The sequence below is a fragment of the Pseudophryne corroboree genome, chromosome 2, assembly GCF_028390025.1.
Source record: "Pseudophryne corroboree isolate aPseCor3 chromosome 2, aPseCor3.hap2, whole genome shotgun sequence".
Classification (NCBI taxonomy): domain Eukaryota; kingdom Metazoa; phylum Chordata; class Amphibia; order Anura; family Myobatrachidae; genus Pseudophryne; species Pseudophryne corroboree.
This window is the reverse complement of record NC_086445.1, coordinates 721093806-721099078: the sequence shown is the minus strand read 5'-3', so window position 1 is coordinate 721099078 and position 5273 is coordinate 721093806. Positions and strand designations below refer to the sequence as shown.

The 5273-nt window shown below is 51.2% G+C and overlaps 1 long non-coding RNA gene across 2 annotated transcripts in view; it reads right to left on the bottom strand.

The window, feature by feature from the left end:
• Positions 1-3648, bottom strand: part of LOC135046417 (uncharacterized) — a 4307-nt gene extending 659 nt beyond the window's left edge. Inside the window, exons 1-4 of one of the 2 annotated variants that reach the window (XR_010238737.1) lie at positions 2701-3648; positions 2332-2429; positions 1922-1994; positions 1-934 (exon numbers count right to left, since the gene is read on the bottom strand). The exon at positions 1-934 is cut by the window's left edge and continues 659 nt beyond it. This is a non-coding gene — a long non-coding RNA (uncharacterized LOC135046417). The remainder of the gene's footprint in view (positions 935-1921; positions 1995-2331; positions 2430-2700) is intronic. The other variant, XR_010238743.1, reaches the window with a different exon arrangement.
• Between the last annotated feature and the right edge of the window lie 1625 nt (positions 3649-5273).

Below are 5273 nucleotides of genomic sequence, written 5' to 3'. Positions count from 1 at the left end.
GTCAGGTGTTGTGCGTGTATATATGTGTGTATAAGGTGTTGCGCGTGTATATATGTGTGTGGCTGTGAGGTGCTGCGCGTGTATATGTAGGTGCTGTGTGTGTGTGTTTCAGGTGCTCTGCGTGTATATACGTGTGTCAGGTGCTGCGTGTATATACATGTGTGTCAGGTGCTGTGTGTATGTGTGTGTGAGTGGCAGATGCTGTGTGTATATGTAGTGAGTGGCAGATGCTTTGGGTGTATATGAGTGGCAGGTGCTGTGCATGTATATATGTGTGTGTGTGTGTGTGTGGTGCTGCAAGTGTATGTGTGTTAGGTGCTGTGTGTGTATTAAATGCCACGTCTATGTATGTGTCAGGTGCTGCCTGTCTATGTGTGTGTCAGACGCTGCATGTTTATATTAGTGTGCCAGCTGTTGTGCATGTGTCAGGTGTTGCACGTCTACATTATGTGTGTGTGTCAGGTGCAGCACATGTATATGTGTGTGTTAGGTGATGCGCGTGTATATAAGAGTGTGTCAGGTGGTGCGAGTGTATGTGTGTGTGTCAGGTGGTGCGAGTGTATATGTGTGTGTCAGGTTCTGTGCGTGTTAAATGCCTTGTGTGTGTGTCAGTTGCTGCATGTGTAGATTAGTGTGTCTGATGTTATGCATGTGTGTATATGAGAGTCAGGTGCTGCCTTTGTGTGTGTCAGGTGTTGCACGTGTATATGAGTGTCATGTGCTGCATGTGTGTTAAATACCGCTCCCCCCCCAACACACACATACCGAGCTCTCTAGATCTGCTCTCTCTCCTGAGGAGCGCTGTTTTCCACAGATACTGGCAGGTTGTCTTTCCCCTGCCTGTCACCGGCTCTTCTGCTGTGAGCGTTCTTCTACGACTCCTGTCAGCATGCATTGCTTGTATGACAGCAGATCAATGGTTCCCCTCACACCCCTATATAAAAATAAATAAATAAATAAATATATATGAGTGGAAAGCAACACTCAGGGCACAGGAGACTGTACTGAAGGGGCAACAAGCAAGGCGCAGGGGCAGGGTGGGGCGGCACGCAGACACAGGACTGTACGGGGGATCAACACTCAGGGCACAGGGGACTGTACAGTGGGGAAATGCACAGGGCGCATGGGACTATACAGGGGGGTAACACACAGGGCGCATGGGACTATACAGGGGGGCAACACACAGGGCGCATGGGACTATACAGGGGGGCAACACACAGGGCGCAGAAGACTGTTTAGGGGCGACATACAGGGTGCAGGGGACTGTTATGGAGGGGTGACTCGCAAGGTGCAGGATGCAGGGGACTGTATGGGGTGGTTACACGCAGGTGCAGGGGACAGTAACGGGTGTAAGCGACACGCTGGGTGCAGGGGACTGTACTGAAGGGGTCGACACGCAGGGTGCAGGGGATGTAGTGAGGGCAACATAAAGGGCGTCGGGTACTGTAAGTAGGACAATATGCGGGCATAGGGTACTGTAAGTGGGGCAACATTCAGGGCCAGGGGACTGTACAAGGGGGGGCGGGAGCGACAACAGACAAGGTGCAGGGGACTGTACGGGTCTGTGGGCATCATACATGGGAATGTACAGGGGTAGGGCGACATGCAGGATGCAGGGGACTGTACGGGGGTGTGTGTGACTTGAAGGGCGCAGGGGACAGTACCGGGTAAAGCCACACGCAGGGGACTGTACTGAAGGGGGCGACATGCAGGGCGCAGGGGATTGTACACGCAGGGTGCAGGGGACTGTACAGGGGGAAAGCGACTCTCAGTGTGCAGGAGACTGTACTGAAGGAGTTGACACGCAGGGTGCTGACTGTACAGGGGTGGGCAACATGAGGGACTGTACGGTGGGGCTGACACACATAGGGTGCAGAGGACTGTACAGGGGGCGACTTGTAACAATCTGGGCAGCACTCACCTGATGAGAAGGAGCAGGAACAGGCATGGAGGTGTACACCGATGGCCATCCTTCTTTAGAGTGATCCCAGGCGCTAGGTACACAGACAGAGAGGGGAGGCAATCAAAGGGGGAGGGCTGTCAATGAACATATCCGGGCGGCTGCAGGGAGGATCAGTGAGTGCACCAGGCACACAGCTCGGAGGGTGGAGCCGGTCACAAAGCACAGGGGAAGAAGCGGGGAGCCGAGAACACAGCATAGGGGGGTGGAGTGGGTGAGCCGGGCACCCAGAACGAGGACAGGAGCGGGGGAGCCGGCACACAGAACGGGGCGGGGGGGGGGGGAGCCGGAGGGAGGGGGTGGCCGGACATACAGCGGGAGGGGTGGGAGCCGGGCACACAGAGGGGTGGGAAGGGGCAGTCAGAACTCACCCATTGCTGTGCTACTGGTATACTGGTACCTTGGTGGAGGACTGGTTCTCTAAATTGTGCTGCTGAAGTGCGGTCTGTGCCTCTATGTCCTAGGACTTCTGGTGCTCGGATAGATATAGATAGAGATATAGATATATATATATATATATATGATAGATAGATAGATACACACACACACACACACACACACACACACACACACACACACACACATATAACACACATATATACACATACACAAACATATAATCAAACACACATACATACATACTTACATACACAAGCACAAACAAACCCAAATACATACTGTACATATCATACAAATACACACAGAAACAAAGTAAAACTTACATATACAGTAAAACTTACATATAGTGTACACAGTGGGCTGGAGGCAGAGGGGCGAATGTGTGAGGACGGAGGGAGCTGCCGGCCCGGGACATTCATGACTGTAAGCAGAGAGCTGCATCGGGCCGTGAGTACTGGCCTTTAGCTTTCTGTAGTTGCTGCAGCTCCGCACCCCGCGATCGCGTCTTTTTTTTTTTTTTTTTTCTTCCAGCTGTGTCTCCTGTGTCTCTGTCTCAAAAAGATAACTCGGCTCATCAGGGGGGGTTTCCAGGTACTCGGAAACCCCCCCTGCGTGCGCCACTCCCCAGAGGAGAATTTATGAAAGGGGACTCACTGACCGTGAGAGGCCTGCTAGAGAGACGAGCTGTGCTGGCCGGGTCTCCTGTTAGGGAACATAGCAGGCCCACTGTAGAGAAGAGAGCCGTGCTGTGGAGGAGGTCCAGGCAGTGCGTGACCTGGCGGCAACTTGGAGAAGTCAGTCTGAAGCGGCTGCTGAGGGAGGGGGCCGCACGTCCAGAATCCTGCTGGCGGCGCCTCCCTGATTCTGCCAGAGAACTCTCAAAGGAGACGGAGAGGCGGCGGTCGGCTCCTGGAGGCCAAGTGAGGCAGTGCCTGTGATCAATTATGTGTGACAGCAGGACGACCGCCTCTATCGCTCATCATAAAATCCGCTCTGTCTGTGACTGACGGAGCATAATGTGGGCGAGCAGGTGCAGGCTTCGAGCGGCAGCTGTCCGATCATGTGCGCCGACAGCCTGCTGGGGCCTGGCCTGCACAGATGTACTTTTAATGTGCAGCGCTGTTCTATCATCGGCGGATGCCGCGGCCGGGCCCCTGGTACTAGCCGGGCCCCAAGGGAGTGTCTTGGGTACTCCTCAAATCTGAAAGTGGCTGTGTGTACCTGTAACTGAGCATGCTGGCGGCTGCGGCGAGGGGTCTGGGCTACTGGCTTCAAAGTCGGCCATGCCTGTACACTCATATGAAGCCTCTCTCCGTACACCCCCTGCTGGCGGCCACTGCGCAGCCGCAACAAATTGAAAAGCCCTATCTTTATAATGGGGCATATTTGACTTAATTAAAAAAAAACTATAACTTTCTCAAAAACCACAACCCCAAAAGGCACTACACTGGGGCATACTCTATCTAGTAAAACAAACCCCAAGTCTTAATTCGTCCTCTATCCTGAGTTATGCCTTCCCAAAAATCTCCTCATTCACTCTATGGGAATACGGTGTCAAAAAGCCACTGAGGGAGTGGCAGAAAAAAACTGACAGTTGGAACTTTAGCTTACTCCCAATTCCTCATTTTTTATTATTTTGCCCTGAAATTTGGCATGCAGAAGCGGGTGACAATTCTACGCGTCCATGCCAAATTTCAGCTCAGTACGTCCAATCAGTTTTGAGGTGTAGCCCCTCAAACACCATGCCCCCATCTCAGAAGTTCCCTATGGGAGAATTCCGTTTGTTCGATTCAGCCTTAATATAAGGGCACGACCGTGCCCTTATAATATATATATATATATATATTTATTTATTTTTATGAGTCCAGTACTAGTAATGAGCGGGTTCGGTTTCTCCGAAACCGAACCCCCCCCGAACTTCACCTTTTTCACATGGGTCCGAGGCAGGTTCGAACCTTCCCGCCTTGCTCGGCTAACCCGAGCGCGCCCGAACGTCATCATCCCGCTATCGGATTCTCGCGAGATTCGGATTCTATATAAGCAGCCGCGCGTCGCCGCCATTTTCACTCGTGCATTGGAGATGACGTTTATTGTAGAAGTTGATTGCTTTATTGCTTAATTGTGGGGAGGATTGGGGAGCAGCTGTTAGGAGGAGTACAGTGCAGAGTTTTGCTGATAAGTGATTACCAGTTTTTATCAGTTCTCTGCCTGAAAAAAACGCTCCATACCATATCTGTGCTCAGTGTGCTGCATGATATATCTGTGCTGAGTGCTCACACTGCTTAATTGTGGGGACTGGGGAGCAGCTATAGCAGGAGTACAGTGCAGAGTTTTGCTGACAGTGACCACCAGTATACGTTGTCTGCCTGAAAAACACTCCATATCTGTGCTCACAGTGTGCTGCTTTATTGTGGGGACTGGGGACCACCAGTATAATTAATATTATATAGGAGTAGTACAGTGCAGAGTGCACTGCTGTACCTACCTCTGTGTCGTCACTCGTCATCCATTAAGTATACTATCCATCTACATTCTATACCTGTGGTGCATTTTAGTTTTGCAGTTTGCTGACAGTGTCCACCAGTATACTATATATAGCAGTACGGTAGGCCACTGCTGTGTACCTACCTCTGTGTCGTCACTCGTCATCCATTAAGTATACTATCCATCTACATTCTATACCTGTGGTGCATTTTAGACAGTTTTGCAGTTTGCTGACAGTGTCCACCAGTATACTATATATAGCAGTACGGTAGGCCACTGCTGTGTACCTACCTCTGTGTCGTCACTCGTCATCCATTAAGTATACTATCCATCTACATTGTATACCTGTGGTGCATTTTAGACAGTTTTGCAGTTTGCTGACAGTGTCCACCAGTGTACTATATATAGCAGTACGGTAGGCCACTGCTGT